We start from the raw sequence: 15339 nt of genomic DNA on the forward strand, positions 1-15339 counted from the left end.
GTTTTCTGTCATGCTTTTCATGATTAAATTGTTAAATATAAATATTTTATATTAAAAGGAGCCTTTTTTGTTCATTATTTTCAATTTTCCAACTAGCCATGAGTAGATCCATATTTGGACCCAAGATTGACCAAAACAAGGAGCCAACCCACCCCCCCATATTTTATCATTAATTTTTCTACAAACACAACATCAAGAAGGAGGCCAGTTGACGATCACCTTAGTGCGTCAAACCCTAAGAGAGAGAGATTGTGTCAAAATTGTAGTCGATGGTATGAGAAATTGTGTGGGTTGAGAGCAACACATCTCTGAAAGTACCACAGTTCCTTTGTTGACCAATTGTTCCCATTTATTGGTAAAAAAAAAAAATATCTCAGTCTCTGGTTTAGACTTTAGACTTTTGGTTAGGTGAATCTTTCCATTTCTTTCTGTTAATTTTGGGTTATGTCAAATTTAAATGATTGCTTTTCTCGTGTTAAACAAGTATTTTGTCTTCTACACAGGTAAATTACATTAATTTATGCTAATCACCCACATCTAATCTCTATAATTGTCCCCATGATTATTAATACCATGAAGCTACATGGGTAGAATTTTTTATTTTTTTATTTTTTTTTTGGGGAGCTTGATAAATATCTATTTTGTTGGCCATTTAAGCTTGGGGGCAGAAGAGGAATGGGATTGATGGAAGGTGTGTGTTCTCCTGGAAATGGAATTCCAAGGAGGCGGCAGGTGGGAGTTTCAGGTGAAGATGATGGGTGATGGGTGATGGGTGATGAGGAGAGGGAAGAAGAATGAGCGGAAAACAAAAAAGTCAACTGAGTGTGCGTAGGGTCCACGCGGCGTGCACGCGTGCACAGACACGTGGGACCCTCACCCTCCATCCCTCCTAAGAGTCAGAGCCCTGACACTGATTTATTCCTTCTTCCATCCTAATCATTTGACTCCAACCCCACCTCCCATTTTCTCTTAATTTCACACCCTCCCTTTCTTCACCATCTTTTTTTCTTTCGTCTCTTTGCTTCTTCGTAATATCAAAAACATCATGAATCATGTCCAAGTCTACTTAGATTTTATTATTTTATAATTGATGATATTATTTTCCATTTTAATTTGTCATTGGTCTATACACTGAAATTAGATTTTATTTTATTTTATTACTATCGATGCATTCATCTTGACCTGAACGTTCGATAAAAAATGAAATTTAATCTATTCCACACAATGCACTCATTTTTAACATAAGATCATTTCAAAGTCGTAACTTATCTAATACGATTATTTTATAATGATGGTTTTTTTCAAGATCTCATATTATTTTAGGTTCTATAATTTAAATTCATGAATTATCTTCAATAATAGTTATTAGGATTAGAGACTTAATTATCTTATTTAAAGGTTAATTGATTATCAATAAAATACAATTAATCCTTTTATTGTGATCCAATATCACATTAATTTTGAGGTTTAATCATTCAAAAATATATGAGATTTATATATCCCATATAAAACATTCACCTCTAAGTCTTAACTCATCCCGAGACTTTAACGATACTTAACCACTTTCAATTTTATACCCTCTTTCATCGGTGAGTTTTTGTTATATCTATAACAATCCTTCTCCCAACGTGTAGCTATGCCTTGACCCATAACCTAGATATCATTCCATTTATTACTAGTTTTAAAGTAATTAAATAAGCTTAATTATTTTTCTCAAAAGAATCTCAAAGTCCATAAAATGACTCCCAACTGTCCATGGAGTCTCCCAAACACCATCAATTACTACTCATAGTTGGAGTCTCCTTATTGGATTGTCCCACTTCCCCTCATCCATCCATGAGAACTCCTGAAAATAGAGTTTGTCTCCACCCACTGATAATCATTTCCTCCATATATAACCCAATCATAAACCCTAAAAATAATATCTCCATTCCCATGTGAATATAAACCAATACTCCTTTGTTTACTTCTTTGTTTACTTCTAATAAATCATAATATTGTTGTTTAATTTCACTTGGCATTTAGAGAAGAGAGAGAGAGAGAGAGAGAGAGAGAGAGAGAGAGATGAGTGGAGAATTGTGGGTTCAAAATTATGTCACAGTGTGATAAGGCTGAGGTGTGGAAAGGGACAAAATAAGAAGAAGAGACAAGGCAGAGGAGGGGTGAGTGAGCTGAGAATGGGTGACCATGTGTTGCCTCCAACTCCCATTCCATTCACATGTTTTCTTTTTGCTCAATTCAAACCCCCCTTTAAGTCAACCCTAAACTAGAGTAAATCATGAACCGCGTTTTAGCCGCCCATTTTTCTTTTTCTTTTCTTTTCTTTTTTTAATTTCACTTTTTCTCTATATTAAAAAAATCATCCATCAAATTGTTTGTTTCATGGGAAAAAAAATATATCTTATATTGTGTGTACTATTTATGACTTTGATTTAGACAACCATTTGAGTAAGAGTAGGATGAGTAGGATGAGTTTATTGAAAAATAATACGATTAAGTCGTCCCATTTGGAAGACCTTCTTATATTTTTTTAAGAGCATTTGGATAAACTTCTATAATTTTTATAGTATTTTTTTCTTAAATACGAAAAATAGTTTTATTTAATTAAAATTTTAAAAATGTTTAAATTATTCTTATCTTTAAATTATATTTTTAATAATTTAAGTTATATTTGGTTTTGAAATATACTAAAAATGAAAAAAAAAACATTTTTTCATGTAGATAAAATTTATACAGAAATTTTAAGTTATTTAATTTTTATATTAAAAATAAAAATAAATTTAAAGAATCATATGAAAATAACAAGAGTATGATGAGTTTGATAATATATATGGTTTAATTAGTGTTTTAAATTGGCATTTAATTGGATTTGTGATGTGATAAAATGGTGACCAGGAGTGAGTGACATCAAATGGGACAATTTTTTAAAGGCATAGATGGAAGTCAAGAGATTATAACCATTGAGGAGTAGTCAACTGATATGATTTTGGAGATTGACTTGTGCAAGAGGTGACACTTCACATTGGATGGTTCAAATTTGATAGGTTTTCCTTGTGAGTGGGTTTCTAATTTGGGGGTGTAGCTTTTAAGAATGAGAATTTTATTTTCATTTTTTAATGACTTAATATCCTAATATTCTATTATTAGGTCTTCAAAGGAAATGACAAAAAAAAAATACCAAAAGGAAGAAAAAAAAAAAATCGAGTCAACAAGATAATAAAAACCACTACAATAAAGCACTACACATAAACATTTTCCTCACTATAATAATTATTGAAGTTATCTTTTTCTTATTATGTATTTGTTAATAAATAATTTGTTCATAAATAATAAATTTACTATCATGGATTCAATAATATTATAAAGTTGTCATATAGATCAAATGACTCGATTCTTCATATGCTCATACATTTTTTATTTATCAAATTAGAAAATGAGCTGATCTGTGCAGAATCCTTTAACTATAAATATTCTCAAACGTAACAGGTATAATTAACTCATAAATGATCAAAGATATCCATTGGAATAATGCCACTAACTTTTCTAATAATTCGATATTTTTCCACGAATATTCTTTGGATGTTAATATATTGCATACCATGTACCATACAATTGCCTAGTTTTAGTTTGCTTCATTTATAAAGTGCATACTTTGCCTATTCACTATAAAATACTACCTTATCCCGACTTCAACCCCCACACATTGATATATTCCTCATACGAAACCAACTAAGACTCCACTTTGTTGTGCTAGAGTATCTGATAAACAATAACCAAAAGATGGTACTCTAGCTTTTAAAAAGCTGGCTCCAAAGGAACAGTAGGTCATGGTTTTCAACCCTAGAAAATTAAAATAATGCAAATAAATGATTTAAAAATAGCCCATATATCACCCCTTGTTTATTATTCTAATAATTAACAAGATGTATATGATAGATGGTTTAGTGACAACATAAGATATTCAAGTTAGTTCTAAGGATTTGACAGCCCCATTCAAGAAGATAATCATAAAATATGAAATCTTAAAGTCCAAATAATGGGCTATATAAAAAACTAAACCCTAAAGTTTTCTCCTTCACTAACTTGTCCAAATCCTTGCTATCCTCACCAACCCTAATCCAAATACACCCCCTCTTTATTGTTATATTTCTTTTTGAATTTTGGAAGACAGACCCATTTGGACTTCCTTGAGATAGAGATTTTTTTTGTTTTTTTTCTGGGTATGTGCCTTATAGGACCTTCTTTCTTTTGATTGACTTGTTTGAATTTTGTGAGTTGAAAATAGGATAAACTGTGGCATTTTCCACCACAAAGAAAAGGGGGTTCCTGTGAGCCAGTAAATAAGAATTTGACTAATGGGGGGGGCTCATGTCTTGTCACCAAATTGGTCTTCTCTTCCATGGGTGGAGTTGACATGGATACTTGACCCTCTTTGATGAAACATTCCTTTTGAGTCATTTTGGGACCCCCACATGCCTTGCACAACTTTCTTACAATCCTACAATATTTGAAGACAATGGGTTGAGAAAAGCTGCTTCATTGGCTTGTCTTCTTTTGCTTTCTTTCACATTCCTTTCAATTATTTATTTTGTCTTCTGGCTGTGTGAAATATGTTGTTTGTATTAATTTCTTAAAATTTTCATTTGGTATTAAAGCTAGTGAGTCCCCCTCAACTTTATTACAAATTTTTTAAGTATAAAATTTCAAATCATGGACCAGGCTTCTCCTCAATTCCATTCCCTTAAACTTTTGAATATGCCATGCCATGGGATTCCACCCTCTGCTGATTCAAGATTGTCTGGTCACAGTGGTCTCTTAAATGATTATGAATAAACTCATGAAGTGTAATAAAGTAATAATGTTTTGTTTACTAGTCTTTTCATTGCCTTATAAAGCTTTTTTACTTTTAAAATATCTTTATGGTGCATGCACACTAACAACTATGCTTGGCCTTGTTTGGATGGAAGAAGTTAAAAGTTCTTTTTTCAAATTTCATAAGAGATTTTATATCAATTTCATTAATTTTATTTAAAGAACTTAAGATCTAATTAAATACCTTAATATGAAAGAAAAATATCACTTTTGTTCTATTTTGACTTATGAAAAAAAAAAATCATATTTAATAATACTTTTATAATACCATTTTTAAAACTTATGACTTTCACTTCTAACTTCATTTTCTAACTAAACCAAAAACCAAGAAATAACTCATCCGAGTTATTAAAATAAAGAGTTATTTGATTAAAATGGTATGTGAAAACCTAATTTTTGAAATTTAATTCTTTGTCCTTTTTTTGCAGTTTCATTTCGATAAAAATACTTTTACTATTTTCTTGTGAAAATAATTTTTTTTTTTAAATTTACATGTAAATACTTGAAATGATAAAAGACAAATGAGTTACTTTTTAAGTAAAAACATGAGAAATGTTATATTTACAATTTAAGAATTATATCATCCCTTCTAATCAAATATTTCTAAAATAAAAGGTTCATATATAAAACATGATATAATTTTTCAAAAATATTATTTTCCAATGATTTGATATTTATAATTAATATTTAGTAGTTTGTCAAAACGAAGATAAGATTGAAATTAATGATTTAAAGTAACTTAATGACTTAATAATTTAAAATGAGTGACTTAATTTATATCAACCTCAAATCTTTTTTATAAATATGGTTTTAGATTTAAATAAGAATAAGTTAATTATTTTAATTTAATACTTAAAGCTAACTTATTCTTACTTAAATTTAAAATTATATTTACAACAAAATTTCAAATTGATATAAATTAAGTCATTAAGTTATTTTAACTCATTCATTTGGTTTACCAACGTTATACTTATTGGAGAAAGAAATGTCGACTCATTTATCAAAACCCTTCAATTATCTCACATTATGATCCAACCTAATAGGCATTAAACCTAAAGGGTCTTTTTTAAATAAAAAAAAAATTCTAGAAATTACTTCTCTGGAGAGAACTTGTGAAATATGTACACTAAATAGCAACCCCTTCTTATAAGTTATAACCGTATCAAAATGGGTCCAAATTTTATAAACAAAATTTCATAGATAATGACACAATCATGTGGCATTAAAGAATCTACCAAGAACACCCATGTGGCAATTGGGCACCATGACAGCACCAATCACAAAATCCTACTGCAGCCAGAGGCTTCAAGTGACAAGTTGGCTCAGTTTCTGGATTCACACTCCCACAGCATGACCTCATTGTTGCATCATTAACAAACTTCCATTTTTCTCCACTTTCTTTTCTCAATAGGGTAACCCTACACAGCAGTGACTTTATACGACTGTCCATTTGGAGTTATTTTAAAGCTTCCGTGGATCTACATGATGGTATTGAGGAGGAGAAGATAGGATGGACCTACTCTTTGTATTCCCTTTCTTCGCTTGTCATGATTGATGTTCAAGCCCCATATCAATATTTTCCTGTCCATACATGTATCTTTTTTAAGACTAAAGTTCCTCAAATGGGCTTTGATCCAAAGCAAAAATATAGAATGATATGATATACTAATAAGAATATTCTCGTATTTGCCTATAAAAAATTAAAATGATGGGAAATAGTAATTGAAAATAAGCAATATTCTAATATTATCAACATGCTTAAACATATAAATATATATACATACTAGAATTACTTCATTTTTTGTTAGGTAGAAGACTAGACAGGTCGAAAAAAATGATAAAGAGTGTTTTAATAATCAGATTTAAGTAATATTTATCTTTTTACCTAAAATATAAATGTAATAAAGAAGTTCTTGATATAAAATATATCGTGAATTTTTCATAATTATATAGGCTTATTTTAAAATCAAAAAATTCCATTAAATTAGAGTAAATGATATCTATACATGAGACTTCGTAAATGATATTTACCTATTTGACCTTGTAATTTAGTAGTCTTGTAATCCTATGAATCTTGACAAAAATATCATCATTAGAAGAAAAAGTTTTTGACATTGGATATATGAAAAGTTATCTAACCTCACAATCTCATTAAACACATTATAATATTCAAACCTCAAATTTCAATCGTAATCCTACTAAAATCATGCGAGGTTACACTTTATTTGTTTTCTTTGGTGGGTGAGAATTAAATCAAGTTTGAGGAATTTTTTTTTCTCATAATATTATATTTTCATAATATCACAGGCTTGCAAATGAATCAATTCTTTTCTTCTTGAAGGAATGCGCACTAAGGTGGAGAAGTTCAACAAGTAATTTCAGCCTCCAACATAATCCAAACAAAAGCAAGAGAGAAAGGTCATTTGTGCTTGGATCATGCAGGGCCGATAATGGAAATATGAAGCTTCAAAATTACTAAATATTAGTTGTTGTCACTTATTTTTCCATTTGAGGGTAAACAGCTGATCTAGATTCTAATCTCTTCATAAAAAAGCCAGTGTTATTACTTTCCACCCATTGGATTTTTTGGTCATCATTTTCATGATCAGTCATGGCCCTTTGATTCTTGCCAATCCAAATTCAGTAGGGGATGGTAAAATATTCAATATTCTAAAGCCAAGAATTAAAAAATTATTACTTTGTACTCCTGGTCATCATCTCAAACCCATGAAATTCATACAAACTGTTTTGAGTTTTGGCCCAATGCCATCTGTTTGCCATAACTAACAAGCCCAGATTTGGGCCTGTTGGTTAAGACCAAATAAAATTTTCAGTTCATTTCCACTGGGCTTAAAAGCCCTTTTCATCCAAAAAGATGATAATAATCTATATTGATCATTTTACCTAATGCTTAATGACACTTCATGGAGGTCACCAGCCCAATCATAGAAATATTTGATTGACTTTCCTATAGATGGTAAAATCAACAGTAGTTTTAGAAAGTACTTTTAGCATAAAAAATGTTTTTGAAGAAAAATCAAGAAATGTACAAAATTTTAAAAATCACTTATAGTATGTATGTATCTAGGGGTGGGGCTATATATGTAGAAAGGGATCCGTCTCTATCCATCTGGATATTCACATAGGTTACCAAGTCCATCAATTAAGATAGTGTATAAATAACAATAAAGTAAGAGCAAGTCAACAAGTTCAAACATGAAGAGTTAGTTGATGGGCTAGCTACATTTCTTGTGAGTCGACCCACATATGGGTAGACAACGAAGGTAAGATCAACGCAAGGGTCACATATGTACATCAATCGCATGTGTATGGTACTGTTAGCAAGTGGGGGTAGCAATGTTATTTCTAGTCTTACTTCATGGAAAAGTAGTTGAGAGATAATTTTTTGAAAAACACTTTCATTAAAAAAAATTTCTAATAAAAATATTGTCAAACATACTCTAAATTTTAGTTGCAGTAGATATTATGATTGTCACTCCTTTTCTAGGGTTAAGACATGATCCGACATGATTGGAGTTCATGTAATCAAATTTCCATATATTGAGAGGAAGAGAGGAAGAGATTTTACATGAGATGATAGACAAAGAAGCGAGCAGTTGAGCAGTCTAGAAGATGTCACTTGAAGGCCGAAAGCTGCAAGTTACTAGATTTAAGAAGGAAGACAAGAATAACAAATTGTTTCATCAAATGGCTAGGGGAGGGGAGGAGAATGAACTTTACTAAGAATCTAATGGTTTGGGTGTAGAAATATGACAAGTATGGGCAAACCTTCTCAATGAAACCATGAAGAAAGGATTCAATAAAAGTTTGAACAATAAGCTACACAGCATGACCTCATTTTTCTTTTGTCGGGGAACCCTAAATGACTTTAGGACTGCCAGTGGAGTTATTTTAAAGCCTCCATGAATCTACATGATGGTATAGAGAGGAGGAAGAAGATAGGGTGGACCCACTCTTTACATTCCCTTTCTTCTTCTGTCATGACTGATGTTCAAGCTACATATCAATATTTTGTTCATACATGTTCTTTTTTTTTTTTTCTGTTGAAAAGAAAAAAACTTAAGTCTTTCAATGGGTTTTGATTCAAAGAAAAATGTATAAGGTTATCATTAATTAGAATATTCTTCTATTAGCCTATCAAAAAATTAATATGATGTGACATATAAATTAAAAAATTAAACAATGTTCTAAAATTATGCCTTCTGAATCATTTCATTTTCTATTACATACAAGACAAAGCAACTTGGGGATATGGTGGGCAACACTTAGTACTTAAATTTGGGTGACATTTGTTTTGTTTTTGGAAGTGTTAATATGACTAAATTTCTCTGAACTTCCTCTTAATTTGGAATAAAAATTAATATTATATCATTCCAACTTCATATTTCAAATGAGAATATATTTTTTTTTAAATATTTTTTATATACTTACATTCCAACATAACAAGATTTAGAAAGTGTTGGCTAAATCCATTTAACAATTTAATGTAATTTAATAATTTAATTTAAATCATTAAAGAGACTTACTACCACAATTTAAAGTTAAAAATAATTTTAAATATTAAGCTTAAGTGGATGTTTGATAGAACTTAATAATTTAAGTTGATTTTATATTAAATTATTTTTGAGTTATTGACTTAATTTTTTTTTTTTTTTCAGTATTGAGGTTATGTGGTAAAATTAAATTAATATTTATTCTAAATCATTAGATATGGGTAAAATAGGTAAAAAAGAAAAAAGACTTGACGTTAAGAATAAGTTAACTGTTTTAATTTAATACTTTAAGTTATTTTTTATTTTAAGTTATGATATTAAGTTGTTTTATCAAATATATTTAATTTACTTAATAACTTATTTATTAAGTTATATTGAATCATTAAGTTGATTTTCCAAACATATTAAATAGTAAACTTATTGATAATATTAATTTTTTTTTGTCTTATTTGCCCACATATAATTAAAGTATATTTTACAATTATGACTTCACATTCATAATTCATTTTTTATAATAAATATTTTGCAATATATATCTCCTATACTTCAAATATGAATATTTAACAAATAAATTTATTCTTTAAGGTTAGTAAAAATAAATATTAGTTAAAATTAATAATGATAAATATTTGTTAAAACGAACAAGGGTAAAAATGTTAATTTGGTGATTTAGAATAAATTTCAAGTTAACTTTATTGAATAACCTTAATACTTAACGTAAAAACCAAATAATAAGTTATCACTTAACAAACTAAGAATAATTTAACAACAAATTAACTTAAATCATTAAATAATAAATATTAAATTTTACCAAACAACCGCTTAATGTATCAGAAACATTTAGACCCCATTAAAATTTCAAACAAAACACATTAGAGAGTTGGGACCTGTTTGGTTGTTGTTTTTGAAAACTGTTTTGGAAAACAGTTTTTGGCGTTTTTAGAAAAAAAAAAAAAATTATGTTTGGGAACTAAATTTTGGAAAAAAAGTTTTTTTTCTTAAAAAAAAAAAAAAAACATGTTTAGTTGAGTTGATAAAAAAGTTTTTTAGAACAAGTAAAACAAAAAATATGTTTTTTTTTCCAATTAATAAAGTGTTTTCTTCAAGTAAATTTATATTATAAATTTATAAATAATTTTTATATACACAATTCATTTAAATTAAAAAAAAATTACTTTATTTTAAAATTTTAAAAATAGATTTGATATTAATTAGATTTTAAATACTTTTTTTTAGTTTTTATAAAATTTGAAACAAAAATTGGGGAAAAATGAAAGAAAAGTAAATAAAAATGATAATAGTTTGATTAATTTTAAAATAAAAATATTTTTTTATATTTTAAAAAAATAAATCATGATAAAATCATTTTTATTAACGTTTTTTTTTCTTAATTTAATCTTTAATTTTATTAAAAATTATAGTATATTCAATTAAGATGAGATAAAAAGTTTTAAAAAGAATTAATTAAATTTTTAATTTACAACTAATTTTCACCTAACAAGCTTGTAAATAAAATAAATAGGACATGAAAATAAATGAAAGTAAGGTGAAGTTTGAAGATGGTCACTTTCCAAGGGATTCCATGGTCCAAGATGGTGGTGTATTTGTGTTGACCAATATATTTTACCAACCAATATGCTTTAACCAATTGATTTTCACTTTATATATAATTTTTTTTTTTACTAACCATTTTATCCATACAAATGACTCTCATATCATTTTTTTTTTACCAACCATTTTATCCATACAAATGACTCTCATATCCCTTAAAAATGTCTCTCACCGTTCCAATCTTGAGAAAAGTCTTTATCCAATATTACTACCTTATTTACATATTGCTATTGTCACACTCTGCCGTCTTTCATCTTCTTCAAAACTGAGACAAAAATCACCTACAAAACCCTCTCAATAAGCAACTCGATTTTCTCTATCTTTCATGTCCTTAAGCAGGTTTTTTGTTTTTCTTGAACAAAACAACTTAAGAAAAATCAAAACTAAGAAATGGGAAAAATCAGGAATTTTTTTCGTTTTTGTTTTCTTTCTTGTTCCCCACTTTTCTCAGCATCCAAACGGGAAAAATAAAAAAACTAATAACACATGATAAAAAAAACTCAAATCTCATTCGAATAACAAAACTGAGAAACGGGAAGAAAAAAAACACGGAGAATAGTTGTTCTCTTATGGTTTTTTTTTCTTGTAAATAGTAAAAAAGCGGAGAAAACAACATTTTTTTGTTCTCTAAAAAGTGTCATTTTGAGAACACGGAGAACAAGAAAAACAAAAACAACTTTCTCAACCAAACAAGTTTTTACTGTTTTTTGTTTTCAAGAATATAAAACAATTCTTGAGAACACCAACCAAACAGACCTTTAGATGTTGTTTGTTTTTTTAACTTTTTGCTAAAAGCAACTTATTTTTATATTTCAAATTGTTAATTTTTATACTTTTTGTTAATTTATTATTTATTTATTTATTTTTACTAACTAGATAAATTCAAAATATTTAGCTTTTTAAAATGTTAAAAGTAATATTGTGGACCCCGCATTTCGATGGCTCGAATGCGTTTCCCACTCGATGACGAGCTCGATTTATTATTTAAAAAAAATGATTTTTATTGATTATTTGAAAATGACTTGGAGTCGCCACTTATTTTTGTTTTATTTTTAAAGGGTAAACAAAATAAGAAAGAAAAAACCCTAAGTGTGACTCCTTATTTTGGAAAAGGTGATCTGCGAAAAACCGGATCGGGTTCGGGGGTCAGATTACTTATCGGGAAGGTACGGTAAAGACCGTAGCACCCCTCTAAGTCCCTAAAAACGGGTCTCTACTAATAAAATGAAGCTGACATGGTAATCAATGAGAAAATCAATGAATACTCGAATCAATCATGCACATATGAGTATCAAAACATGCATATAGCAAGACCAGAATAAGAACAGATGCGTACCTGGGCAACGATCTTCAATGCGCTATCAAGAAGTGAGATTAGTGCACAATTAAGGAATAGTCACATGCATATCATAGAGCAGAATAAATCATATATGAATAGCAATCAAATCAACCAATCAATCGATCAATCATAAATCACATATGTGGGGCCCCACCAAAGCCCGTTTATTTTTGCATGAATTAATTCCACAAATTCCATTATTCGGAACTACGGAATTTAAATTCATGTTTATTTTAAAACGTTTTAAAATGATGAAAAAAAATTCGAAAGTGGCTCGCCGAAAAGAAAATGGCGGCCAAATTTTATTGAAAATGAGTCTTGTGGAACCTAAAGACTCTAAGGATGAAAATTTTGATGACTTGAAATCATTTAAAAAAAAACGAAAATTGGAAAATCATTTGAAAACAGGGTTAGGAAATCTTTATTTCGAAATCACAAGGAAGGGATTTGAAAGGAAGTGACATGCAGCATAAGGATGGTGGCCATGCAGAGAAGATCCCATTTTTGGCCCACTTTGAAGGAGTGTTCTTTCTCTTATTTCCTTTCTTAGTACAGCGAGCCTGATTTGAGAAAAACTGAGTCAACTTCCAGATTTAGGGTTTGATATATTCTGGGTTCGACAAAAGATCTTCCCTCTGCATCTCAATCTCTCTTTCCTGGCTCAAAATCTCCTTGGGAACATCTTCCGTAACAAGAGATTGCACTTAAAGACAGGCAACAGCTTGCATGGCCAGGTCATCAATTAGCTTCATTTCCTGTCTCTCAATTCGCAGCTTCAGCAACTTTCAAGTGTAGAGTCTCCTTTTCAGCCTCACCCTGGTTTCCTGAGCTCCATTGCTTCTTGCATCACTTGCAAAATATTCAATAACCTGACTGATGAGCTTTATGAGTTCAAGATTTTCCAGATTTGCAAGTTACCGTGATGACTGTGCAAACGTGAAATCCCCACCCAATACTGCCATTTTATAACGCACAGGGAATTTTCCTTGCATATGGGCTGTTGGCGGCTTGGACTTATCACCTGGGTCTCTCCATAGTCTCAAACCCAAATCAGTGAGAACAGCCCAGACTTTCATTGGGCTTACTTTTTGATGCTCATGACTGAATATATAAAAAAAATGGAGGTTCGGCTCTCTAAGTCACTTCAACACCTTGAAGACCTTTGCATGAATGACTTATTCTTTCTCCAGTAGGGATACCGAGAACAAACCTGAACCCTGACATCATCTCTTTGGGTCTTGGAACTTCTTCTGGGAAACCATCAAGACAAGGGATGACAGTGACATATTTGTTGGACGAGGTGGTTGATGAAGCAATGTGAAGTGTACAATGGAGAAGCTAGTATGAGGGGCGTGAAAAATGGGTACGGGTATGAGAGTTAGGTGTTGTGTTGATGAGTTTGGAAGGATGAGAATATAGGAATAATGGTGAGGGATCGTATGCATGAGATGCATGCATGCGAGAGGATTGTGGAATAGGTGAAGGGGAAATTAATGGATGAAGATGAATGATGAGAGAATGAGATAGAAGATGGGTATGATGGACATGAAGGTGATAGTGAGAGGGAAAACAGGTTTGGGGGTGTTAGGAAATAGAAGTATGGGTACGGAGATGTGGAGCCATGCATGACTGAACGGGTTGCCTATTCCCAGTTTTTCTTTTCCACAGATTTACAGCATTTCCTTGAGTAAGTTTCCTCTGTAACATCCCATGACCTTTTCCCATTCATTATAAAGCATGCGCGGGACCCATCGAGAGAAACACCCATTCATCATTGTTGTTTCATTATGGTCCCTCACTGTATGTAACTAGAACCTTCTGTAGCTATTATGGAATTATCACCACTATTACAAGAGGATGAAACCCAAGCAACGTCACCTGAGGAGTGCTCTACACTTTCTGTAATCACTTCAATAAGATTTCAGTCAACAGTCAACTTGTTCAAGGTCAATGTTCCTGTCTTGTCATTGCAGAGAGCATCCATGCATGCCATTTCCTCAATGGCCATCATTCTTTTAGTGATTGTATCCTGCTAAAAGACTTTCTTCGAGCACAAGAGTTCTCATCACAAAAACGCCCAAAAAGGATATTGGGGCACTAATGGGGTATGTACCCACCACGACCTGGGTTTGGCATAAGGTCCAGTATAACTGCCTCCTCTGTATCATGCCCAGAAACTGAGAGATTCCCAAGGCGATGAACTCTTCAAGCTTGACTTTGAGGATTCGAATTTGAAAATACATCTAGAGGGGGTGGCACAACAATCTCCCATGGGGTAGCATGTAGTTTCAATGCGTATGAAGTTTGAATCATGACGAAGATCACAGTCTTCCAAGAAGGACTTCCTGATTCGATTTCCTGAATTACAACCCATTTTGGTGATCACCCTGCTCAACTCCAGCAGTATAGATGCATGAACCATCAGCAGTCAAGAGGCAATACTAATGCCCAGGTATGGCAGTCACCAATTCTGAGTAGAATAATTCAACAACTCCCTGAGCAATGAGTCAATAATGACCCAAACTCAGAATAAATGTCCACATGAAGAACAGGTACTGCTTCATGCAATTCAGATTTGACCTTTTGGACCACATGGTGAAGGTCATCTGTCTTTTTCCAGTCCATTGTGCAGCACAATCTCCTTAAGAGCCTCACTGTCATTGGTGTGGTGATTACATTCCAGATTCAGCAGAAAGGGTGCATCTATAGACACAGTAAAGGCATCGGCCAAAGCATTCACAATATACGCATTCTCACGAGGATTTAGCTCAAGTTTCTTTCCTCTGTACGTCCAATGTGATCTACATAGCTTTTCAGGCACTCAGAAATACTCAACTGTATGGAAAGTGACCCTCATGAGGCTCTCTCAGAGACACCCCACCTCCAAACCATGATAGCCAATCCCAAATGAGATATTTAACACCACAACCACAGCAAAATCAAAGGAATGAAAACAAAGGCAGAGACCAGAGTGAAAATTGAGAGAATGATGGACTGGGAATC

This window comes from Vitis vinifera, chromosome 19, assembly GCF_030704535.1.
Source record: "Vitis vinifera cultivar Pinot Noir 40024 chromosome 19, ASM3070453v1".
NCBI classification, from domain to species: domain Eukaryota; kingdom Viridiplantae; phylum Streptophyta; class Magnoliopsida; order Vitales; family Vitaceae; genus Vitis; species Vitis vinifera.